Here is a 26,793-nt window from a genome sequence, read left to right as displayed (position 1 = left end):
TTCTTTTTAGTGGCCGAATGATATTCCATTGTGCACTTATATATACCACATCTTTGTCCATTCATCTATCTCTGGACACTTAGATTGTGTCCATGTCTTGGTTATTGTAAATTGCAGTGAACATGGAGATGTGTATATACTTTCAAATTAGTGCTTTTGTTTCCTTTGGATAAATACCCAGAAGTGGAATTACTATATCACATTGTAGTTCTATTTTTAATTTTTGAGACATCTCCATACTGTTTTCCATAGAGGCTGCACAAATTTACATTCCCACTAACAGTGTACAAGGGTTCCCTTTTTTCCACATCCTCACCAACACTCGTTATTTCTTATCTTCCTGATAAGAGCCATTCTAAAAGATAGGAGGTGATACCTCATTGTAGTTGTGATTCACTTTTCTCTAATAATTAGTGATGCTGATCATCCCTTCGTGTGCCTTTTGGCCATCTGTATGTCTTCTTTAGAACAATGTCTATTAGGTTCCTCTGTTCATTTTCTTTTCTTTTTCTTTTTTTCTTTTTTGTCTTTTCAGGGCCGCACCCGGGGCATATGGAGGTTCCCAGGCTAGGGGTCTAATCAGAGCTGTAGCAGCCAGCCTATGCCATAGCAACTCGGGATCTGAGCCCTGTCTGCGACCTACACCACAGCTCATGGTAATAGGCAGATCCTTAACCCTCTGAGCGAGGCCAGGGATTGGACCGCCACCTCATGGTTCCTAGTCGGATTCATTTCTGCTGCACCACGACGGGAACTCCTCCTCTGTTCATTTTCTATTTGGATTGCGTGGTCATATTATATAAAGTCCATATGCTCAGGGTTAATGTTCCAACACCCAAATCACATTACAGACATCCTAGCTCCTGGAATACAGAGTCTTGGAATACACCCTTGTTTCATTTAATTTGGCTCTTTCCACTTTCTGGAAACTAATCTTTTTTTGGATATAGCCTTTGTCTGGATCCCAGGAATTCTCTTTTATTTTTAAGTGCTGCTTTTCTCAACCAAGACTCACCTCAAATTCTTTTAATCTTTTTTCTGACTCATTTTCCTTTTCCTCTCTCTCCAGACACTTGAGGTCCTTTGCCCTTCACTCCCATTGTTCTCTATTCTAGATTAAAAAAAATTTTTTTTAATCTTGAAGACTGAGAGATTCTTTTGGAGGGTCATTAAACATCATTTCCTTGCAGACTTGATGTGACTTTTTATTCCCAAGTCCAAAAAAACTTCAGATTGTGCTATTATGCTACTTTATGTGTGAATAGCAACATGTTCACTTTATCGGTCTTCCCCCCTTGAGTATAGAAGGTGGGCTTTCATCTCCCACCTAGCACAGTTCCCAGCACAGAGTTAGGAAGTGTTAATTGAATGAATAAATTTCATAAACAGTCAGATACATTGAGTAGAGCTCTACTTGTTGTACTTGCTTAAAAAATGGTGAATGAATTAGTGAAAAAATAGTGAAATTAACATGGGTATATTAGGGTTTGTTTAAGTCTTGGTACTTATTTACCAGTATATCTTTGCAAAATACCTTAAAGCCTGGGTTTTTATTCCGAGAGTTCCTCTCCAAATATTACCCATTTCTTCAATGTTCAGCTCAAATGCATCTAGATTCTTCCTTGATCACACCCAAGTATAGGTGGTCGGCCTCTCTTCCTTCTTTGAACTCCTGTTGCTTCTGGTACTCCTTTAGTGATAAATACCAATATATCAATGAATCTACCATACTGCTCTGGATTCCTGCCATCAGTGAACTCACTTTATTAAAACTTCAGGTTGCAAACTCTTTGTGTAGCACACAGATCTATTTAATTTACCTTTGTATCCTGTTTCTCCCCATACACAAAACTTTGATCTGAGTTAGCGATGACTAGATATTTGCTGAATAAATAACATCCAGTTATATTTATTCTGTTAGCCAGCTCTACCTTAGGTAATTGCGCATGTAATACTGCTTCCAGATGAAAAGCAGTGTTGAATTTGAGGAGTGTTTAAGTTTATTCTTACCCTTTCCTTTTCTGAAGACAATAGTGTGTACTACACAGGGTTCTTTATCCCATTTTTTTTTTTTTAAATTTTTGCTTTTTAGGGCCACACCTGCAGCCTAGGGACATTCCTGGGCTAGGGGTCAAATTGGAGCTGTAGCTGTGGGCCTATGCCACAGCCACAGCAATGCTAGATCCGAGCTGTGTCTGCGACCTACACCACCACTCATGGCAAAACCAGACCCTTAACCCCCCGAGCGAGGCCAGGGATCGAACATGCATACTCCTGGATACGAGTCAGGTTTGCTTCCACTGAGCCACAGTGGGAACTCCGGGTTTTTTATCCCTTGAAAAGCCTATTTTACCTCTCAGGTGCAACTTCTGTCCGAGTCAGTTGGAGATCCATTAGCTAAAGTTTTATACTTCAGTGTGGAAAATTTAGGCAATGTCTATCTAATGCTTGGCAGTATAACTGAAAATTCATGTTCCGACAGGGAGCTGAATGTCCTTCCACATGTCTTACTGGTTGAATTTTTTAATGTTTAAACTGATATTTTGGTGTAGCCATAGGCTTGGTGGACAGACCCAACTTATATGTTCTTCTTCAAGATTTTACCTCAGTAATTAGAATGATAGCATGGGGGAGGGGTGGGGGGAAGTATAATATATAGATTAAGAGCACACATTCTGGAGTGAGACAGACTTGAGTTCACAGTTATACTCTGCCACTTACTAGTTGTGTGACTATGGACCAACTACAGATCTCCATGCACTTCAATTTTCACTTTACTAAAACAGAAATAATCTAGTACTAACCTCATACAGTTTTGGTAAGGATTTAATGAGATAATTTATGTAAAGAGCATAGGAAAATTCCTGGAACTATGTAAATATCCAATAATTATTTACCATATCTTAGTCAAATTTAGGCAGAGCAGAGAGTAAGAAATGAAAGCTTATTGGAGCCCCTGTCATGGCTCAGTGGTTAACGAATCCAACTAGGAACCATGAGGTTTCAGGTTCCATCCCTGGCCTTGCTTAGTGGGCCAAGGATCCGGCATTGCTGTGAGCTGTGGTGTAGGTTGCAGAAAAGGCTTGGATCTGGCTTTGCTGTGGCTGTGGCCTAGGCTGGCGGCTACAGCTCCCATTAGACCCCTAGCCTGGGAACCTCCATATGCTGCGGCAGCGGCCCAAGTAATGGCAAAAAAAAAAAAAAAAAAAAAAAACAGAAAAAAAAAAAAAAGAAATGAAAGCTTATTGAACATCTACACATTCCAGCCTCTATGACAGGCACATGCATAAAATATTTTATTTGAACTTTCATTCCAAGAGGAAAAAACTTTCATTTCCTGTAGGTTTTCTTTAAAATTATTATTATTATTTTTTTTCTGGCCTTGCCTGCAGCATGCGAAAGTTCCAGGGCCAGGGATGGAATCCATGCTGCTGCAGTTACCCAAGCCCCAGCAGCGACAATGCCATATCCTTAACCTGCTGAGCCACCAGGGAACTCCAAAATTTCATTTTTTGGAAAACTTAAAAATCCTGTGCCTTTGAAATTACATTTTTTTAGATAAAAATGTCCTCTGTTAAAGGTTATACCCTTTAATTATCCTCAATTTATCTTCTGCTTTAACAATTACTTTAAATTAAAGAATTAAATTTAAATATGAATGCATTGGCACTAATAATGACAGAATGTCTTTCACTTTCTATAAATGTAATACATGAAAGGGAATTCTCTTAGGGCAAAGGCACATGACTCATAGCCGGTTTTCTCTTTCAAGTTTCTAAATAAACTCTCATAGATAGTAATCACTTGTATTTAGAATTTTTTTTTCAAAGTTTCACAGTTTTACATCGTGGTAGTTTAAAGAGCAGAAGGACCTTCTTCAGGACTAGAAGACCTCCTTATACTGGGAGTGGGTTTAAAGCAGGAAAAGAAACCAACAGAAACAAACCATGACTCTTTCTGACAGGAAAGAAAGGGCAGTTTGTTGTGAGACTGCTAATTGTTCTAAGCAATTAGGTGTGGAAAGGCAGAAGGGAAACAGGGGTGGTGTTCTAATCTGATAAACAATCTAGCACATAGTGAAACAAAGGCCAGCCATAGCATGGATTCCTTTCATGATGATAACTATTCTACTTGACCCAATTCATGTATGTGTGTGTGTGCTTTGGGAATAAAACAAAAAATTTTTTTCTAGGATTACTAGAACTACAATGACTTAAATCCAATGATTTTTGCCATCTATATTCTTTTCAGATCATTTCAATTCAATAAAAACAAACAACAATGACCACAAAGGCAATCATAGGCATGGTTTTATGGCAGACATTATTACAAGGCTGAGGATACAAAATTGAATAAGACAAAAATAGACATTAAGAAAGCTTGCAGTCTGGTGGCGTGAGAGTAACTCTCCCCTCCAAGATCAGCAGGATAATTATTTTTAAGGTATTAATAAAGATTTATGTTGCTGTGGCTGTGGTGTAGGCCAGCAGCTACAGCTCTGATTTGACCCCTAGCCTGGATACCTCCATATGCCACAGGTGTGGCCCTAAAAAGACAAAATAAATAAATAAATAAATAAATAAAAAGATTTATATCTTAGAGATTAAAAAAAAAAAAAAATGATCTGTGACTACAAGGAAAATTTCCAGGGAAAGAACTTGACATTCCTCAGTGTGAGAACAGGTTTTTTTTTTTTTCCTTTTCTAGGGCCGCTCCCTCGGCATGTGGCAATTTCCAGGCTAGGGTTTTAATCGGAGCCATAGGCCTGGCCTACACCAGAGCCACAGCAACTCGTGATCCGAGCCGCGTCTGCAACCTACACCACATCTCACAGCAACGCCAGATCCTTAACCCACTGAGCAAGGGCAGGGATCGAACCCGCAACCTCGTGGTTCCTAGTTGGATTCGTTAACCACTGTGCCATGACGGGAACTGCAGAGGACAGGTTTTTAAAAAAATTAATCTTTACATACTAAGACCAGACATAATGAAAGCCCTCATAAGTGATCACCGAATTGCAATGAACATTGAAAGTGAAGGTAGAGATTTAGGGTGTTAGAGATTAAGGCTGAATTAAAATTTAGATTAATCATTACATTTAGCATCCTTCTCATGGGACACTTGATAGCTCAATAGAATGAAAGGACTACTATATTATTTGCTTTGTAAGCGTCTTCTCTATAATTCTGTGAATACATGATTTAAACTCTGTTTTACAGAATAGAAAAAGGAAGCCCAGAGAAGGAAATGACATGAGTCTTAAAATTAGACTTTCCATCACATCCCATTCCTACTAATTTAACTCAATATTTCCTTTCTGATTCCAGCTACTACTGAAACCCTACAAACGTTATGTTAGAATCCACCGTCTTGTTGCCACAGACTGAATGTATACTTCCATGAATAGACACTTGTCTGCTTCCTGGTCGCCAGGGTTTAACATCTGCAAGTCCACAGTCTATTAATGCACCCTTGCAGTCTGTATTGAAATCCTAGCTGTTGTATCACTTCTCCCCAATCATTGAGAATGAAAGCCATGTTTAATTTGTCTGTATCCTCAGTTTCTCACACATTGGAATGTTTTCTGAATCAACAAAACAGTAAACTGTAACTTTCCTTCAGTGGAAGTTTCCATACACTCCCTTGATTTATCGACACAATTATTTTCCTCAGGGCCCAAAATTCTCTAAACTCTTCGTGTCCCAAGACCCCTAACAAAGACACTCATCAGATATTTGTGTATATATATATATTTGTATATATAACATATATTACATACATGTATTATCATAGTTGGTATTTGTAATATATACAAATATGTATATTTATGTTATATATACATATACATATTTGTATATGTAACAAAATAATCACTGTAATACATCAACATCCATCACCATGCATAAATACAGACTAATTTTCTTATGATGAAAACTTTCAAGATCTGCTCTCTTAGCAACTTTCAAATATGCAATCCAGCATTACTAATTATAGCCACCATGCTGTACATTATATCTCCAAGATTTATTTTAGGACTGGAAGATTGTACCTTTTGACCACCTTTCCTTTAGCTTTGTTTTCAGTTTCAGTAAGGTCCAATTTTTTTTTTAATTCTTTATTTTCAACTTTGAAACATTTAACTCTAAACAGAAAGTAATATAAAATGCACCATCTTTCTGAATTCAGATTCTTCTTCCTGAACTAATATTCATTCACTGCCTTTTCAGCAAGGGTAAGTGAGCTGTCTTTGCTTGAAATGTCTGTAGTTTCCCTTAGGCTGGGACAATAGCTTGGATGGTATAGAATATTTGGATCACATTTACTAGATCCTTTCAAAATGAAAGTGGCCTTCAGTCAAACCTAGAGCATGAGGAAAGCATCTTACAACATTGGGACCAAAGTTTTTACTTAAAGAGAAATTTAAACCTAATTTATTAACTACATTGTGTTATTGCACCTTTGAGTCATTTACCTAAAACACTTAGATTTCTCTCTCATTAGATTTCTCTCTCATGTTTTCTTTTTTCCCCCCACTCATGGATTTACTTGTAAATTTGGTGATATGTTTTAGATACAAATAGGCACCTTATTTAGGAAAGTGTGAAATTAAACCTTCTGGTGAAGTCTTAATGAAAAGAGGGAATGGTATGGAAGGAAGGACACCAGACTGGGCCCATGAAGGAAATTGTTCAATGACTAACTCTGATATTTATAAGTAATGTCAACATCAGCAATCATTTTCTTGCTCTGGACCTTACTTCTCATATCTGTAAGATGAGGAGTTGAACGAAATGGTTCTGCATTAATGTTCTCCATTTTTAGAAGGACAAATGCTAATTTTCCTATCAGAGAAGCACAATTGTATACAGATGCTGGTTCTGTGTATACTTTTTTTTTTTTTTTTTGTCTTTTGTCTTTTGGCCATTTCTTGGGCTGCGCCCATGGCATATGGACTTTCCCAGGCTAGGCGTCAAATCGGAGCTGTAGCCGCCGGCCTATGCCAGAGCCACAACAACGAGGGATCCAGGCCGTGTCTATAACCCACACCACAGCTCACAGCAACACTGGATCCTTAACACACTGAGCAAGGCCAGGGATCAAACCTGCCACCTCATGGTTCCTAGTCGGATTTTTTAACCACTGCACCATGATGGGAACTTCTGTGTATACTTTTATATCAGCTGGTGCGTGGTGTCTCCTCTGGGCTTTAGCTGATGACAGGTGGACAACATCCTTCTCCCTACACACCCAAGTGCACTTGGGGCAACTGGAGTTGGCCTTCCAGTTCTCTCTTCTTCCTTTTCTTTTTTTCTTTTTTCTTTTCTTTCTTTCTTTCTTTTTTTTTTTTTTTTTGGTGGGGAGCATGCCCATGGCATGCAGAAGTTCCTGGGCCAGGAATTGAACCCGTGCCACTGCTGTAATCAGAGCCAAACCAAAGACAATGCCAGACCCTCAATATGCTGAGCCACCAGGGAATTCCTCTTCCTTTTTTTTTTTTTTTTCTCGTCTTTTTGCCATTTCTTGGGCTGCTCCTGTGGAGCAGCCCAAGAAATGGAGGTTCCCAGGCTAGGGGTCGAATCAGAGCTGTAGCCGCCAGCCTACGCCAGAGCCACAGCAACTCGAGATCCAAGCCGCGTCTGCAACCACACCACAGCTCACGACAATACTGGATCACTGGATTGTTAACCCACTGAGCAAGGGCAGGGATCGTACCTGCAACCTCATGGTTCCTAGTCGGATTCGTTAACCACTGTGCCACAACGGGAACTCCTCCTCTTCCTTCTTAATTATACTCTCTGATTTCCATTAAAAAAGAGCCAGAAAACAATCAAGAGTCTGGGCTGCTTAAGGCTTAAGGACTGAGATGGCTTTTGATTCCATCCACCTTATGCAGCCTAGGAAACATGAGTATGTCCTAGGAATTTTGTTGTTGTTGTTGTTGTTGTTTTAGGGCTGCAACCATGGCATATGGAGATTCCCAGGCTAGGGGTCTAATCAGAGCTGTAGCCGCTGGCCTACACCAGAGCTACAGCAGTGCCAGATCCGAGCCGCATCTACCACCTACACCACAGCTCACGGCAAAGTTGGAACCTTGACCCACTGAGCAAGGCCAGGGATCGAACCCACAACCTCATGGTTCCTAGTCGGATTTGTTTCCGCTGCGCCACGACAGGAACTCCGAGTCTTAGGAATTTTTTAATTGATACATATTAATGTGAATTGAATGGGCTCTCATCAGGTTCTCTAACACTTTGGTACTGAAGCTGCTTTTGCTGTGGGATTCCACTTGAATGAGTATAACACGGGCAGAGAGAGAGAGTTCAAAAAGGAAATGTGGCAAAATGTTAACAGCTGTGGAATCTAGATAAAGTGGATGTGGGAGTTTATTCTGCATTTCTGAAGTTTTAAAAATTAAAAGTTGGTGGAAACATCCAAAGATCTCAAAATCAATTTCCTTAAAAACTACCCATGTCTACTTACCTTTTATGCAGTTGCCGCCAGAGGTATGCAGCAGCTCTGCTGTCCAGTATTTACCAAAATCTTAAAAAGTAAAAGAGACACGTCTCAGGAATTATGAATGCCAACTTCCTCAGCAGCTCGCCTGTGTACAGCTCAGAATCACTTTCACAGCAGGCCCTGGAAAGACTCACCTGGCCTTTCGAAGAGTTTTTCTTATAAGGAACTTCCTTCTCCAAAGAGACACCTTTCTTCCCAGGGCTTTTAGTTTCTTCCTTACCCCAGTAGCAGGAAGCTGGGTTCTGTTATCTTGGCCTGGTGTCCTTCATCTGATGATAATACATGAGCAGAGGGGGCACCAGGGTGCTATGGGATGAGCAAGCTCTCTGACCCCTGTTCTGAGTGGCCTGATCTCCCACATGCTAATACCTCAAAAGATGCCACCAGAATCACCCCTTAGAGCCAATTTTCACCTGTCTCCCCCTGATCTCTAGCGGTCAACGAAGAAGTCTTACCTAACTCCCTTCCTTTCTAATGTCGTGTAGGCTGACCTGTTTTCTTCTAGCTCCTGGGACACCTAGAATGTACTTTCTGCTTATGCAAATGTTTGCAGGTCCAGGTTCCTGAAGAGACATCTCAGGTGTCAGAGACACCTAGACTAAAGAGGATAGAAGCAGGATGCCCAGGAAGCAGAGGAAGTTTGCTCTTAGAACATGTTACTGGAGTTCCCGTCGTGGCGCAGTGGTTAACGAATCCGACTAGGAACCATGAGGTCGCGGGTTCGGTCCCTGCCCTTGCTCAGTGGGTTAACGATCCGGCGTTGCCGTGAGCTGTGGTGTAGGTTGCAGACGCGGCTCGGATCCCGAGTTGCTGTGGCTCTGGCGTAGGCCGGTGGCTACAGCTCCGATTCAACCCCTAGCCTGGGAACCTCCATATGCCGTGGAAGCGGCCCAAGAGATAGCAACAACAACAACAAACAACAACGACAAAAGACAAAAAGACAAAAAAAAAAAAAAAAAAAAAAAAGAACATGTTACCAGAAAGTGGATGGAGGCAACTGGCAAGTGAGTTTGAACCTAAAGGACCAGTTCTAGCAAAAAGGTAAAGACAGTGAATTCCCAGTGTCCACTTTCTAGACCTTTTCTCCCTCCATTGTAGCATTTCTTCATCAAATGTTCTCAGTTTTGTTTATTTTTATTTCACTGCCTTTTTACTGAGCACCTATCACAGGCCAGGCAACATACTGGGTATATGGAAATGAATGAGAACTAGCTCCTATCCTCAAGTCAGAATTTCACCTATTCTGAATTTCCCATCACAAGGGAGTGGAAAAAATAAGCTAAGACTTCTTCCGTTGACTGCTAGAGATCAGGGGGAGACAGGTGAAAATTGGCTCTAAGGGGTGATTCTGGTGGCATCTTTTGAGGTATTAGCATGTGGGAGATCAGGCCACTCAGAACAGGGGTCAGAGAGCTTGCTCATCCCATAGCACCCTGGTGCCCCCTCTGCTCATGTATTATCATCAGATGAAGGACACCAGGCCAAGATAACAGAACCCAGCTTCCTGCTACTGGGGTAAGGAAGAAACTAAAAGCCCTGGGAAGAAAGGTGTCTCTTTGGAGAAGGAAGTTCCTTATAAGAAAAACTCTTCGAAAGGCCAGGTGAGTCTTTCCAGGGCCTGCTGTGAAAGTGACTCTGAGCTGTACACAGGCGAGCTGCCGAGGAAGTTGGCATTCATAATTCCTGAGACGTGTCTCTTTTACTTTTTAAGATTCTAATGAGCTTGGTTACTAACTCATTCCATTGTGAGAATTAATACATTTGACTGAATAGGAATGTATCCTTCCCACATTTTAAAGAATATGCCTGAAGGGGCTCTGAGCAGTTCTTTCCAAAGCAACTGAGCAGTTGAGTTACCTGTGAACCTACGACGCCGATGATGAAAAGGTAGGACCTCTTCGGGTGTGGCGATTTCCATATCATAAACTTATGATGCTGAAAAAAATCTTTAGGTAATCTGTCATCTTAGACTGTAGTTGAAAATCTGTCTGGAATTTCAGATCTTGCTTTGTTCTGGAATGGTATTTTAATTACCATGTTTCAGTCTTAACTTTTACTGTCCGGATTCTTCTGGCCAGACTGCCCTTACTAATCTATACCCCCCTCCCTCATTACACTTACTCTAACATTGTATCTTTTTTACAACTACCAATATTGAATAGTTTTAAGAGATAAGTTGGTAAATTCTATATTCCCATCAGAGATTGTTGTTGTTGTTATATTGGGGGAAAATATTCCAAACAATGAGAGACAGTATTTTATATCTCATTGGTGTATAGGCTAGCTCCTTTTTCTCTTCTTTTATGGCACAATATTGCCATTCTTGTGATATTTTTGGAGAGGCCTGTTAACCCTATGTTTTAGGAAAATTATAGGATGTCCTGCAATTGCTGAATTCACTAGTTCCCTTTTCTTTCTAAGGGATCGCTTTATTCTTCCTGAAATCCACCTCTCTTGGAACGTAATGAAAACATTATGTCAACAAAGGTAACCTAGAGAAATTAACTGAGGAAATGATTTAGTGAAGGTAGAAAGAAAATTAAAGTTCTGACCAAATGTGTGGAAAATTAAAGCAAAAGTCTTTGCGGCTTTAATTTTCCCTTCATTTTACTCAGATTGTGGCAACTGGCTGTAAAACGGTGAAACCTCACACAAGAGGACTGTTTATCTTATGATTCAATGGCAATCAATTGCCTTCAATCTCAGTGTCAAATAGCAAGCCAGGTCCTATTTCATTTAATCATTCTCTGCTACAACTGCAATCTGCTTTGGTTCTTGCACAAAACCACATTTTGAAAGGAGCTCGATAAAAATCAGTCACCTGCAGGGGGATCCCTGGTGGCCTAGTAGTTAAGCATCTGGCATTGTCACTGCTGTGGCACGGGTCATTACTGTGGTGAGGTTCGAATCCTGGCCTGGAATTTCTCTATGCCATAGTTGCAGCAAAAAACAAAACAAAACAAAACAACAACAACAAAACAATCACCTGCAGGTGTAGAGGTTTTTAAATCAATATACGTTTTATCTTCTACTATTGCTCATACTCCACTGCTGATTCTTTCTTTATAAAACTTCTCAAGAGTAAAAGAAGGAGTCACAGGCGATTTTTTGTGAGTTCCGCATAATGGAACAGAATAGGGTGATGGGTTTGCTTGAACCATTAATAACCTTGAGGAATTATTTTTTTTATGCACTTGTGGATGGGTGGCAGGAACATGAAATAAACATTTCCAGCTAAAAATTTAACTTTTTCTAGGGATAGTGATGACTGCAAATTACATGCTTACTGTGTACCAGGTACAAATGCTAAATATTTGATTCACCTATAAAGTGAGTGTAAAGTAGGCATGGTTTTTTCCCATTTTACAGAAGAAAACAGGGGTTTGGAGAGAAGTGATGTAAATTTCCCAATATCAAACACCTTGGAAGGTGTGGAGCTGCGGTTGAAACCCACATTGTGGTCTGGACGCCTACACTACTCTTCCGGTTGATCAACTTATTTGCTTATCATTTGGTGACCTTTGTAGTTGTGAGAGAACAAAAGTCATTCACTGACAAGTATTCCAAGATTTTGCCGTAGCCTCCCCACACTTACCGACTAGTGAATTTTGCCTCTTCAGTTCTTTCCCCTCAGATCTGGGAAACCTGACGAGTGAGAAGTACATGCTGGCTTGAATGTGGGAGAAAAGGTCAAAGCGTTTAGAGAAAGAGAAAAAGAAGAGTCAGTGGTGTGAGGGGGAACTGGAGGTGGAAGGAATCGAGAATCATCCGCACGGTATTTGAGGAAGCCACTTTTATCCCATAGAATTCACTCCAGCCTTCATGTACAAACCTGTTATTAAGGACCTGGAACCTTGCTTTGCTTTGTTTTTCTTTTCTTTTCTCTCTCTCTCTCTTTTTTTTTTTTTTTTTTTTGACTTTTTGCCTTTTTTTCTAGGACCACACTCACAGCATATGGAGGTTCCCAGGCTAGGGGTCTAATCGGAGCTGTAGCCACCGGCCTACACCACAGCCACAGCAACGAGGGATCTGAGCAGCATCTGCAACCTACTCCACAGATCATGGCAACGCCAGATCCTTAACCCACTGAGAGAGGCCAGGGATTAAACCCGCAACCTCATGGTTCCTAGTCGGATTCGTTAACCACTGAGCTACGACGGGAACTCCATCTTCTTTCTTTCTTTCTTGGCCATACCCATTACATGTGGAAGTTTCGGGGTCAGGGATAGAACCCAGCAGTAACAACAACAAATCCTTAATTTCTAGGCTTCTAGGAAACTCCTTTTTTTTTTTTTTTTTTTGGCTTCTTGGTTTTTAATGGAGTATTTCTTGAGTGAGGACAGGTGCACTGGTGTTGGTCCATGGCCTTTTTGCTTTACCTGTCAAAATAGGAATCACTGGCAATCAGATCGGGTGAACCACTCTATGGAGAGTGCTATTCATCATTCATTGGAAATTCTGGTCAGGCCTATCTGCCTCTAGGAACCATAGGCACATGGGGGCATTGTAGTTCCTGATCCTGAGGAGAATGATTTGGTGTTGCGGTCTCACACTTGCTTGAGTTGGGTCTTCATTTGGGTGCTCCTTAGCGCAAACCCAGAGATAAGCAGTTTGATGTACACTTATTTTGAAGGTGATCCCAGAAGGCATGCCCACAGCATGGGGAAGGGAGACCAGGCAGGGAGAAGAGTCAGTGAAGGGTGACTTCATCAGCAGGTGACAGCTAAGAGTCACTGGGGCTCAACTCCACTGGGGACCTTCTGAGAAACTATGTGGAACACACGTTAGAATTGTGTGAAGAGGGGCAAGGAATCTTTTTTTCTTCTGTAGGCCAGGGTCCTGCCTGACACCTTACTCTTTAAGTTCCCATTGATTTCATTTTGAATAAAAATACTTCAAGAGGAAGAAGAGAGGAAAAATGAAGCAATGATAGAGAGCAAGACCAAAGAGGGAAGGCAGGTTTGGAGATGCCTCTTTCTATCCCATGAACCAATGAGCTGAACCTCCTGTAAGTGTGACTCGGCTGTTTAAGTTCAAGAATCCACAAATAAGATCCTAAGGATGGGAGATGAAGACCCCACTTGAGGTCACAGGTATCAAAATAAGTTGAAAGTTTTGCTTTTACTCTGCTTCCAAGTTCAAAGAAACAAAAGGAACGGCGCATTCTCTAGCACAGCCCGGCCCGGGATGTTTGGTTTGGAAAGAGAAGACAATTAAAAAAAAGTACCACTCGATGAGGTAGAAACACTTACCCATCAGTTTTGTACATTAAAGGGACTAGTGCCTTGTGGCAGGTTGTACATATGAAATAAACTATTTTGTTCCTCAAATAAAGATGATCATGAAAAGCTGTGGTGGGCTGGAGTGATGAGAGAGAGAGCTTAGAGGGAGCAGGTTGGGAGCCCCCCCCCCACTAAATAATGCTCCTTCCCAGATGGGTGGGGCCTTGGCTGTGAGGATATAAATATGGCAGAAGAAATTCAACCTGCCTTTAGGTCACCTGAGAAGCTATCCTACTGCAATTGATGAAATAACTTCCCATTCTCCAGCCTCTGAGGGCCCCTACTAACATGCATCGATGCTGCTAGCCCTGTGCATGGCAGGGTTAGAATGGTGGTGATCCACTCCAGAAAGCCAAGATGATGCTGTCCCCCCACAAGGCTGAGTAAGAAAACAGCCCCTCCACTGTTCTGTAGTTGTAGCGGCTCCAGAAGACATCCGAATTTTAAATTAATAATTATTTTTAGAGATGGGTAGACTGGGACCTTAGGTCATTAGCATTCCCCGAATTTATGATTGATAGTCTTTTTCTCAAGCGTGTCTCATACTGGAGTGTCACCAAGCCTGCTTGAGCTGAAATATCTAAATTATGCAGGAGAATGGATACAATAGACTCTCCAAGCTGAATCATAGTTTCCTGTCAACCTGCATCTCTCTCCTTGGATAATTCACAAAATTTTCCTTCCATAGCTTCATGTAGAAGGAAGAAAGAGGAGTATCAGTATAAAAAAACAGCTAGACGTTGTTGTCGGGATCATTTTCTGTGTGTTTCTTTACTGACAGTAAAGTTAGAAATTAACCTAAGAGTCACGTGGATGGACAAAAATGGTTTTATGAATAGCCTAAACTCCTCCTTTTTAAGAAGTATATCTAAATGATCTGCATTTAGTTGGAAAATCATTTTGTTCCTTTCTTGATAATTAAGGTGAAAGGCCACATTTTCTTGATTAAACAAAAGAATATTCTTGGTACAAGGGAAGTCAGTACTAAGAAAGGGGTTTGTTCTGCTTTTTCTAGCGCAGTTTCCCAACACTGGAGAACTGGAGGCCCTGTTATTAGGGAACTAAATATCAAACAAATTGTACTAATATGTGAACTTAAATGAAGCAGTGGAACAGAGTTAGACTCTTAGAACCTGGTCATGGCCACCTGGCAGTGGTCTCTCTCTTTTGTTTCATGATGTTCCTTCCTAAGTACTTAACTGGGTCATCTGATTTAAGCATTGCTTGTCCTTTCTTTCCTAACAACAGCAGACTGAGGCACCAAAATATTATCTGGGATTGAGAGAAATTGGTGCATCTCAAAATACATCAAGTCTTTGTACCAAACCAATTGCAATTTCCTGAATGTTCCATGTTTTTTTTCACATCTCCCTGTTAATCCTTTTGCCAGGAAATGTCTTCTGTCTTCTCATTCTGACTCTCTAAAAGCTGACTTATTCCTCAGGACTCAGTTCAAGTGACATCACGTCTGTCATTCCCTGAGGGAGTCTATGCTATGGCACTTATTACCTGATATTCACAATTATTGGGGAATTTCTTGGGTGAGGTGGTTGTTTGGGTTTTTTTTTTCTAGGTGAGAGTTTCTCCAAGTATAATCCTTGGATCTGTGGCATCAGAATACCCAGTATACACTGAGCATCCATCATTGTCTTTTCCACATTTTAATGCTCATTTTCCAGAATGCCTGCTCCTATCCTCACCCTTCAAATTCTGCCACATCTTCCACACTGAGTTTAAGTTTCATTTCCTTCTTGGAGCCTTCTTCCTTATCTCCTTAGTCTTAGGTTTGTTTTTCTCCTCTTGACCTCTCAAGGATCTCTCCCCTCAATTGCTTTAGGTATTAAATTTTTCAGAGGGAGGATGTCCCATGTAATTTTCTCTCCCTATATATTATATCGTGTGACTGGATATATATCCCGTGACTCTCATAAGAGATTACAAACTCCATGAGTGGGGAATCAGACTATATCTTTTCCTGCAAGTTTCATGACACTCAGCTTTTCATTTACTTACTTCTGTATTTGATCCATAAACAGTCAGTGAGCAGCAAATGTATGTGAGACTATGTTGGCCAGATCCTGAGGGCACAAAAATAACTGGAGATGTCTGCATCAAGAATTCCCAGTCATGGGAGGAGCAGAGGTGCTGAGAAAGAATCTCAGTCGACTGGGTGGACAGTGAAAGTGGAGGTATTAACAAAGAGCCATGTAGCTCAGCAAGGTGCATAGTAGACGTTGACTCAACAACCATTGATTTGAATTACCATAGAAGCAGTTATTTCATAGGACTTAAATGAATGTACTTTCAATTGCTTATGCTATATCTGTGCAGGTTATTGTATTCATATATATTTGCTTATATTCATTTCTTCTTTGACCCATCTCTGCCTAGAAATACATTACCTTTTTCTTCCAGCACTTGTCTCAAGTTCTATATTAGAGTTACCTAAGGAGCTTTGAAGAAAGAGGAGGAGGAGGAGTCCCCATTGTGGCACAGTGGTTAACCAACCTGACTAGGAACCATGAGGTTTCTGGTTCTATCCTTGGCCTTGCTCAGTGGGTTAAGGATCCTGCGTTGCTGTGGCTGTGGTGTAGGCTGGCAGCTACAGCTCCCATTAGACCCCTGGCCTGGGAACCTCCATATGCCACGGGAAGCAGCCCTAGAAAAGGCAAAAAGACCAAAAAAAAAAAAAAAAAAAAAAAAAAAGAAAGAAAGAGGAGGAGGAGAAGGAGAAGAAGAAGGTAAAGCATGAGTGCCCTAAATCTGGACTCTACCCAAACCAATTAAACCAATATCTGTGGAGATGGAGGCCTGGCATTGGCATTAGCATTTTTTTGTTTTTTGTTTTTTTAAGTTATTCAAATGAGTCCCCTAAGTAGTCAGGTAGCCAACTAATGCTAAAGGTAAATATGTATATTAACAAGTCCTTTTTGCTCCAAATACCATATTAAATGCACTCTAATGCTATTCTGCCACAACATCCAGTCAAATAAATGTCTGAAAGATATGGGCACCCACCCGTTTCATAACCCTCTGCACGATTAATATCTGCCATTTCTACAAAGAGTAGGGATTAGCAAGAGACAAATGACATGTGAAACGGGATTGGAATGGGAAGCAGATAAAGTGAATGTAGAGAGAGGTAGAGTATGAGGAGGCAGAATTGTGTTATTGTGACTTTTACAAGCCATGAGTGAGCCTGGCTCTCCCCAGACAAAAACATGTACTTACATATACACAGGAACACACACACACACACACACACAGCCCTCCACCTGACTTGCTTTTGTGCTTTAGTATGTAACTAGAAGCAGAGTATCCTGAAGGAGAAAAACAAAACAAAAGAGAAAGCGATGAAGGTTATTGTTATATCATTGTAAGGTTTGCTTTTCACTGAAAAAAAATTCGTTTGGCTAACAAATTTTGTGCTTCATCTTGAGGTGCTTTTCCTCATTATATAAGAAAATACAGATGAAATTAGTATGATTAGAACAATATATTTTGGAGTTCCCGTTATGACTCAGTGGTAATGAACCCGACTGGTATCCATGAGGATGGATCCATGGCTTGGATCCCACGATGCTGTGGCTGTATCATAGGCCAGCAGCTGCAGCTCCAATTCGACCCCTAACCTGGAATCTTCCATATGCTGCATATGCACCACTAAAAAGAAAAATGAAAGAACAATATATTTTAGCAATGTTGTACCTCCTAATATCTTAAACAAATATTCATTGAATGAATAAATGAACTCAAGCTGAATAACATTAATGTAAACACACACATATAGATGTAAGCATCTTTTCCATGATGGCTCTTGAGTGGATACTAGCCTCAAACAGCAATTTCCAAACTTTGCTGTATATTAGAATCATCTGGGGAAAACCCCTTGCCTAGGCCAAACTCTATATCAATTAAGTCACATTATCTGGGAGTGACAAAGACAAACCTAGCCTTTTTTTTTTTTTTTTTTTTAAGACTCCCAAGTAATTCCAATGGGTGCAAAATTTGAGAACTACTGTCATACTAGGTTTTTTTTTTGTTTTCTTTTTTTTTGTCTTTTTGCCATTTTCTTGGACTGTTCCCAAGGCATATGGAATTTCCCATGCTAGGGGTCGAATCAGAGCTGTAGCCGCTGGCCTACGGCCAGAGCCACAGCAACGTGGGATCCCAGCCGTGTCTGTGAACTAGACCACAGCTCACGGCAACGCCAGATCCTTAACCCACTGAGCAAGACCAGGGATCGAAGCCGCAACCTCATGGTTCCTAGTCAGATTCGTTAACCACTGTGCCACCAAGGGAACTCCTGTCGTACTAGATTTTTAAATGAAGACCTTTTGGAGGATAGTTAATCATAATAAGTAAATATCTTTGGGTGTATCATGCTTGGATTTCTAAAGAAACAAAATGTCATGATCCATTAAGGAACCAGTCTTATATCTATCTACCTTTATATTGAGTTAATTTATACCTGTGAAGGGCAATTTCAAAAAACATGGATGATTTAAAAACCTTGGCTATATGAGTTTGACTGTGACTTAATATCTAGTGTTCTTTTTTTTTTTTTTTTTTTTTTGTCTTTTGTCTTTTTTTTGTTGTTGTTGTTGCTATTTCTTGGGCCGCTCCCGTGTCATATGGAGGTTCCCAGGCTAAGGGTTGAATCGGAGCTGTAGCCACCGGCCTACGCCAGAGCCACAGCAACGCGGGATCCGAGCCACGTCTGCAACCTACACCACAGCTCACGGCAACGCCGGATCATTAACCCACTGAGCAAGGGCAGGGACCGAACCCGCAACCTCATGGTTCCTAGTCGGATTCGTTAACCAGTGCGCCACGACGGGAACTCCAACATCTAGTGTTCTTATTAGGTGTTCCAGAAGCTAGTATTCCAGAGAGTTTGTCTTTCCATGGTAAATACCACCTAATGGCGGGAGATGGATTCCAGAATAATGCAAGAAGGTAGAATTCACTGGAAAAAAGTAACAGTGAAAGAAGAAAAAAACCAACTTTCAGAGGGAAGGATGAATTTATTGTAGTCTTCGGAATTTAGTAGTAGAGTATAAGGTGTCACATTGTGTTCTGACTGTTACAGATCCCAGAATATGAAGCTTATATTAGTTAAAAAAAAAGAAGTTACAAGGGCACAAGTGGACCGCTTACCTAATCATGTACTGTTATTCACCAGGTGTTTTATATGTTGTTTATATACATCATCATGATTAACCCTGCCATGGACAATGTAAAGTGGATATTATTGTCTCATTTTCCAGATGAAGAAATGGAGGCTCGAAAATGGTTAATTTTCTAAGGCCATAGAGTTCTCAGTGGCAAAGCCAGGATTCAAACTCAGACTGACCCAGCCCTGGGCTTTGCATCCTTCCCATTGCACAGAGGTGCAAAACACGATCCTTCCCCTCCATCTTCCCTCTCCTCCTGTCTCTCATCTGGGTGTACGGTGTGTGCTCTCCAGCAACAGGTTCTAACTTCAAAGGATGCCAAGCACTGTTCTAAACAATTTATATATATCAACCCTGCAAGGTAGGTTGTATTATTCTCTTCATTTTACAGATAAAGCACTCTGAGGGTGGTAGACAAAATCATGCCCTGCCCCAGCCCAAGATGCCCATGCCCTGTGGATAAATTACATTACACGACGAAAGGAATTTTGTTGATATGTACTGATGCCAATGAATGGAAACTGACAGCATCTGCCTCTGAAGTCTGCCTAGTGGAGCTGGGTGGAGACAGGATGTGGGAGAGAGATTTGATCTGCTACGTTTGAGGAAACTGGAAAAGCTTAGCAAGAGACTTGCCCTGATTTGAATATACTCTAATGATTGGAGAGAATGAGTCTCTAACATTAGTATCTCTCAAGACTGAAAGTGGTTTAGCCTTAGAACGTTTTTCTGGAGGCCAGAGAAGATGTTTGTTCCTATATTTCCAGAAACACTTAGGGAGAGAGGATGCAGTCTGCCACAAGTAATGCCGTCTTTGAAACTGTGTCCCCTTCTTGGACATTTTTACAACTTCCGCCAGCCATGAGGAGTGTATGCAGAGAGATCCTGGTGGCCTTTTGTGAAGAGCTATCATGACTCACTTCTGTGCTCTCAGCTGTCTTCCATCTGTTCCACCCGCATCCTTGATTGCATCATTAGCTTTCTTCATTCACCAGGGTTTGAAGATTCACCACACTTTCAGCTCCCACTCCACTTTCTTTGCGTTACAACACTTCTTGTTTTATAGGGAAGGCAGTGTCTGCTTCAGTAAGGCACGTTGTGCCATCAGCAGGTAGCTTGCACTCCACTCATAGGCAGAGTGGAGACCCCTTTGCTCTGTGTAGATAAGAAGGCAGTGCAATTACGCAAGCAGCTCCCTCCCTTCAAAATTCCTTGATATTCTCTATGCAATGGGTTTCCACTTCATTCTAGGTACCTATGGCCATATCTGCTCTTTAGACCAACTGGGAATGTCTATGGAAGAAACTAGTGTACCATTCTCTGGTCACAGCCTTCTTTCCAATCAAATTCCTGATTCACATGATATCACTTTAATTGAGATTTTTAGTCCCTCTGCCACTGTCTTTTCTCCCCATATGAAAGTGGAGTATGTCTTCATGTTGACATCATGCTTCTCTATTTCTTTATTCTTGTTTCCTGGAGTGTCTTTCCTCTCCTCTTTCTCCAGTCTGTAGGGTATTTTCTTGGTCTTGGAGATGATAGGAGAATGAGGAAACAATTCCTCTACCTTTGGAATCTCTCAATTTTATGCCTTCCTTTCAGTCTTTAAATTCATAGGCCAGAGATGCTTCTTCTATGGGTTGACTCTGAGATCGTACCCTAAGGCAATGGTTGACACATCAGTGGTTTCTTGAATAAGGAAAGGGCTGGAACAAACTCAGCCTTTGAGGGAGAGGAGATGAGGGATCAAATAGTGAGGGATCATCTATTAGGGCTTTGGAATGTATTTCTGCCACATGTGTAAATAGCTGTAAGACAAAGTGACAGGTGCCACAACAGAGGCAGGCAAGAAACTCAATTGGAACACTATTGAGGGAGCCAGGAAAGTTTTACAATGCTTTTTGTTGTCGTCGTCGTTGTTGTTTTAAGCTGCACCACAGGCAGATGTTTCTGGGCCAGGGATGGAACCCACACCACAGCTCACAGCAACACCGGATCCTTAATCCACTGAGCAAGGCCAGGGATCAAACCTGCAACCTCATGGTTCCTAGTCAGATTTGTTTCCTCTGAACCACAATAGGAACTCTGCCTTATCTATTTAAAGCTTGCTCATCAAGCTTCCTCCTAAGCATCTCTAAATGGATGGAATGTCAGAGGACATTTTTTTAACAAATTTATTTGGAGGAGATTTTTTTTCTTGGGAACTTGGAAGTTAAAGTTAAATTTAAAATCATGTTTAGGAGTTAGACATCCTAGGAATCTTGATGAGGGTGGATACATTTTTCCATTTCTTCAAAAAGACTTTGGTGAATGTGCTCAAATAATGTTTGCATGATTCCACCCATATATAGGGAAAACAGAAAATGTGCTAAATCATCTTGATGTTTTCTTGGCATGGAAAATAAACTCTAGATTTGTTCAAGCATCTGGGTAACTGAGAACCTATTGATCTCCATCCTATGGAAAGTCACAATTATTCAGATTATTCTGTCCTTTTACCACTATTTCAAGTTATTTTCAGGAGCTCAAGAAAAAGGGACAAAAATTAAGAGCCTTCTTCATGATTACAGTCGGTATAACATACTTTAGGAAGGAGAGAAGGTAGGAACTTGGAGGTTCAGCCATTAAGAATGGGAGGCTGAATGCAGAAGTTTTCTCAGAGCAAGTCATATAATCCACATGAATTAGCTGAATTATTTCTAGCTTGTTTCCCCTCTTTCTATATATGTCCATGGGCTGCCATTTTGTGTCTGGGAGCAAGAATTTTAAAATGTCCTTGGCATTCACAAACCCATTCTTAGACATCTGTTCCTTTGGTTCTGCATCATACACCTGGGCTCCCTTTTTGTGGCAGGATTGGTTCCTGGCTCTGATGGTGGATTCCTGACTCTCCATGGTCCCATCTCCCATTATTATTAATTAACTTATTTAAAATATTTGATCTCAGTGCTCCCAGTTTGTTGATCTTCTATGTCCTTTTTGGGTTCAATAATTTCATAAAAACTCTATCAATAGTGATTTTTGATGGTTTGTTTCTTTTAGTCAGGTCTGGAGCCATTCCTCCTAGGTGTTACACATACAGGCAGATCTATGGGCCAGACTGTCCTAGGGTGGACCCAGCAACAGACTGCACAGTGTGTCCAGGCCCATCACAAAATCATCCCCACTCATGTGGGCAACTGCTTGACCATATTCCAGGCCATGAACCACAGCCATGAACTATGGGTAGCTATTGTTCAATAGAGAGAACTGGCCCTAAGAATGTGGTCCAAATGATGCAAATGTATGTCCACTTCTGAGAAAAATAAGTCATAGCACACACAATACTGCATAAGGGTCAGTTATCTGGACTTTGGGGTTTCCTTAATTCTTGCTAAAGGAAAAAGGGAGTAAATTACAGGCTCTAAATTTTTTTTTAGGTGCTAAAAAGTTAAGATGGATCTAAAAGCACCTCCCCAAGATAAGGAGGTGATATTGATTTAGGGGAGAAGAGAACACCATCTTCCTAGATGCTTTAGATGTGTTCACGGATTGGATGTGGGTGCAGTAGAAGCTTAGCTTTCATGACTTTCACCTCCACACTTTTCAGCCATAGACCATGACCACCCAAACTGTGCAGTAATGAAAGTTTTAAATAATATGCCGGAGAGGATCACTCAGCTCTGGAGACTTTGGCCTATTTCATAACCTGAGCAGTTTAAGTATCCAATGGAAGGTAAATTCTTCCAGGACAGAGTGATTGTATCTTGTTTACAGTTCTGTCCTTGGCACCCTACACAGTATTTTACATGATAAATGCTTTTGCTAAAAAGAAAAATGAATGACTCCGACTCTCTGCTCACTGCTTGTCATGATTAACTCTTGTCAATGCCTAAATGATATGTTGTGAAAATTGTCATGGGGTGAAAGATAAAACTTGATAGGAGTTCCCATCTTGGCTCAGTGGTTAACCAATCTGACTAGGAACCATGAGGTTATGGGTTTGATCCCTGGCCTTGCTCAGTGGGTTAAGGATCTGCCATTGCCATGAGCTGTGGTGTAGGTCCCAGATGTAGCTAGGGTCTGGCATTACTGTGGCTCTGGCGTAGGCCAGTGGCTACAGCTCCGATTAGACCCCTAGCCTGGGAACCTCCATATGCTGCAGGCGTGGCCCTAGAAAAGGCAAAAAGACAAAAAAAAAATTTAAAAAAAAGATAAAACTTGATAAAGGCAATTAACTTTCTTATGAAACTGCCCAGGAAACTGCAGCTTACTCCGTGGAAATGTGACACTGTAGAAAGTCTACATTTAGACTCTCTATATTTAAACTATGTTTATGACTTTGTCATAATAGATTCAAGATTTTTTTTTCTCTGGCTGCTCCTCTTTGGTAGGTGTTATGCTAGAAAATAGGGGAGCAATGGTGAGAACCTTGATGGTCTGTTATATCCTAAAAATCAGTAGGTCATGGATTTCTTCCCCACTTAACTTTATACCCGAAGGTCATCTTTGCATGTGTGTTGGGTTAGGGGTTGGGGAGTGAGGCATGTGTGTAGCTGGCAAGTGGGAAAGTCTTTCCTCATATTGCAATGATCTGTTCAAAGGCATTAGTTATCTGTAGAAGATGCACATTGGCTCTTAAGGAGATTTCAATTTCTAGAGAACACACATGCATTTATGAGGTAAGCCTTGTGGGAGTCAACTGAACACAGTTCCTTCCTCCTTCAGAGGAAAGTGAAAGGAAGGAGAAGAAAGAAGAAAAGAGGATGGAACTAGAGACTCATACTAAGTGAAGTAAGTCAGAAAGAGAAAGACCCTATGATATCACTTATATCTGGAATCTAATGTATGGCACAAGTGAAACTTTCCATAGAAAACGAAACTCATGGATTTGGAGAATAGACCTGTGATTGCCAAGGAGGAGGTGGAGGGAGTGGGAGGGACTGGGAGTTTGGGGTTAATAGATACAAACTATTGAATTTGGAGTGGATAAGCAATGAGATCCTGCTGTATAGCACAGGGAACTATATCTAGTTACTTGTGATGGAACATGATGGGGGATAATGTGAGAAAAAGAATGTTATATATATTTATTATATATATGTATGACTGGGTCACTTTGCTGTACCATATAAATTGACAGAACACAGTAAATCAACTATAATGTATGACTGGGTCACTTTGCTGTACCATATAAATTGACAGAACACAGTAAATCAACTATAAATCACAGTAAAAAATAAAAATCATAAAAAAGCAAAAAAAAAGGGGGGGGAAGAAGAAGGATGGGAAGAGTTGGGGAGTGGGAAGGGAAGGCTTAGTTTGCTGTAATGGACTGGGGAATACCAGAGAATTCCGGGGAGGCCCCTTTGGAAGGTGGGCTTTTCCTGAGACTTAGAGAAAAGTTGAAGACCAAGGGCAATTAGGTCTTTCCATGAAGATATGCAGCCTAGTGGGTGGTGGAGGGAAAGTCTGCTGAGCACTCAGTTGAGAAAGACCAAGAAGACAAATAATTCCGAGGAAAAATAAGGCAGAAAATGATCTTGTTTTACTCGGACTTTTTATCTTCTTCCAGATCAATGGTCAGTTGTAATATTGACTCCTTAAGTGCCAGAGGCCAGCTCCAGTGGCCAGGGAGTGTACACTTTTCCCCGAAGGAGATGGACAAGTGTCGGCATATGCACACGGAGACAGCCTCTTTGTCCCTTCTTTCAGGGCACTGGACTGCTCAAATTTTATTGGCATAAGTGGTTGATTATATAGACAGTTTTTCACTACAGATTACATCATAGTGTTAAAAGTACTTTGGTTAACTATTAGGCTTTGTTTTTGGATCACATGGTACAGTAGCAATACATCATGTTCTAAAATCTTCAGTTTAACTAAATTTAATGAGTACAATTAAAGAACAAACAGGCACAACATATCATGTGGGAAAGAGGAGACCCAGCACAAACCATCTCATGGCCAGTCAATTCCCACAAGTCGAAGAAGTTACAGACACAAAAAACTTGTCTTCAGGCTAGTGTCTATCTTCAAAGTGTCCTTGGCAAAGAGACAGTGTGAGAAAATACAAATCAACTTAGCCAGCTATCACTAAAAGCTTCTAAAACCAAGGACAAAACACACAGCTGGGTTTCTTTTGATCAAGAATAATATATGTCTAACTTCTATGAACCTCATTAAAATCCTAACTCTAAAGTTTACTGTAACTAGTTAGTAGATAAACACTATGTTTTAATTAAATTGGATTTAAATAGGGGAAAGTCCTTTAGAATGAAATTCTTATTATATTATTGCTTTAATTTTGTCAAATCACAAATCTGCAGGAAAATAAGAATGAAAAATAAGAATAATAAGCAAATAATCAGGAAAGACTGAGGAAAAACCTGAATAGCAAGTGAATAACAGAAAAGACTAAGTCATTCATGGAACAATCACCACTCAACAACACAAAATGGGAATTATTTCTTGGGAAATTTAGTTTTCCACCTATGTCAGTGGGCAAGCCTTATTGTCTGCTGGGGCCTGTCCTCGGAATTGCGCCGTGCAGGCAGGCATCCCCTTGTTTAGGAACCTGCCCTCGGAATTGCACCGTTCAGGCAAGCTCCCTTCCTTGGCTCCTTGTATCTTCTCGGCTCCCTGCACTTAAGCACAATGAAAACATTTGGATGATGCGATGAAATAAAAAGAGCAGGGATTTTGACCTATTGAAATAGGTCTATCCATGTTGCTTATTACTTAAGTAATTTGTTTGTTGAGCATCTTTATGTTAGTCATTGTCCCAAGTACTGGGGATCAAAAGATAAATAAGACATGATACCTTTGCAAAAAGGGCACCTTTCTTTTACACTAAAAATATGACTCATATCATAACATATCTATTTACTTTTCACTTGCCAGAAATATATCTGTTACTTACAGCTATGTACATCTAGCATCAAACAAACAGAAAACACTCAAAATCTATCATTTGTCTATGTGGAGAGTATGTCTCACCTTTGTAGATGAAATCAAACATAAATAAATAGGTGGCCATAGCAAAACTGAAATGAAAAATACAGCCAATGTTCAAAAACATTCTAAGACTGAAGACTGAAGTTATAAATCTATATATGTGTGTGCATGTGCGTGTGTGTGTGTGTGTGACTGGATCACTTTGCTGTACAGCAGAAATTGACAAAACATTGTAAATCAACTATAATAGAAAAAATAAAAATCTTTAAAAAAAATATTTGTTGGATGAAAGCAATTTCACATGCCTTATTCTGAAGGATGATCTCCCAGGACTTTTTATTTTCTAAGAGAATACGAAGACATTTTATAACATAGATGAAATACATATTTATTCACTGATTTATTAAGAAATATTTATTGTTGGCATTCCCATCATGGCTCAGTGGTTAACGAATCTGACTAGCATCCATGAGGATGCAGGTTCAATCCCTATCTTCACTTAGTGGGTTAAGGATCTGGCATTGCTGTGAGCTGTGGTGTAGGTCGCAGAGGGCAGCTCAGATCCAGCATTGCTGCGGCTATGGTATAGGCTGGCAGCTATAGCTCCAATTTGACCTCTAGCCTAGGAACATACATATGCTGTGGGTGTGGCCCTAAAAACCAAAAAAAAAAAAAAAAAAAGAAAAGAAAAGAAAAGAAATATTTGTTGTTTATTTAATATAAACTGAGAGCTGAGACTGTAATAATGTGGGGCAATTTTCATTCACCCTTTTTACAGATGACTTGCACTAGTTTGTGTGCCCGAAAAGTGAGAAAATAGATTTGTAACTTCCGTCTTCAGTCTTAGAATGTTTTTTTCTCTTTCCTTGAAAGATGCAATG

General features: G+C 40.5%; 1 long non-coding RNA gene across 3 annotated transcripts in view; it reads left to right on the top strand.

Moving 5' to 3' along the window:
- Positions 1 to 26,793, top strand: part of LOC106506085 (uncharacterized) — a 109,573-nt gene that overhangs the window by 67,779 nt on the left and 15,001 nt on the right. Inside the window, exon 2 of one of the 3 annotated variants that reach the window (XR_014827677.1) lies at positions 19,070 to 19,337. The exons of the other annotated variants lie outside the window; for them this stretch is intronic. This is a non-coding gene — a long non-coding RNA (uncharacterized LOC106506085). The remainder of the gene's footprint in view (positions 1 to 19,069; positions 19,338 to 26,793) is intronic. 3 annotated transcript variants of the gene reach the window in all.

The sequence above is a fragment of the Sus scrofa genome, chromosome 14 (genome assembly GCF_054392235.1).
Source record: "Sus scrofa isolate SSC_HxYL_T2T_F1_AM1 chromosome 14, Sscrofa_HxYL_maternal_Yorkshire_Landrace_v2.0, whole genome shotgun sequence".
In the NCBI taxonomy this organism is placed as follows: Eukaryota; Metazoa; Chordata; class Mammalia; order Artiodactyla; family Suidae; genus Sus; species Sus scrofa.
Note: the sequence above shows the minus strand (reverse complement) of the source record. Positions and strands in the feature narration are given on the sequence as shown.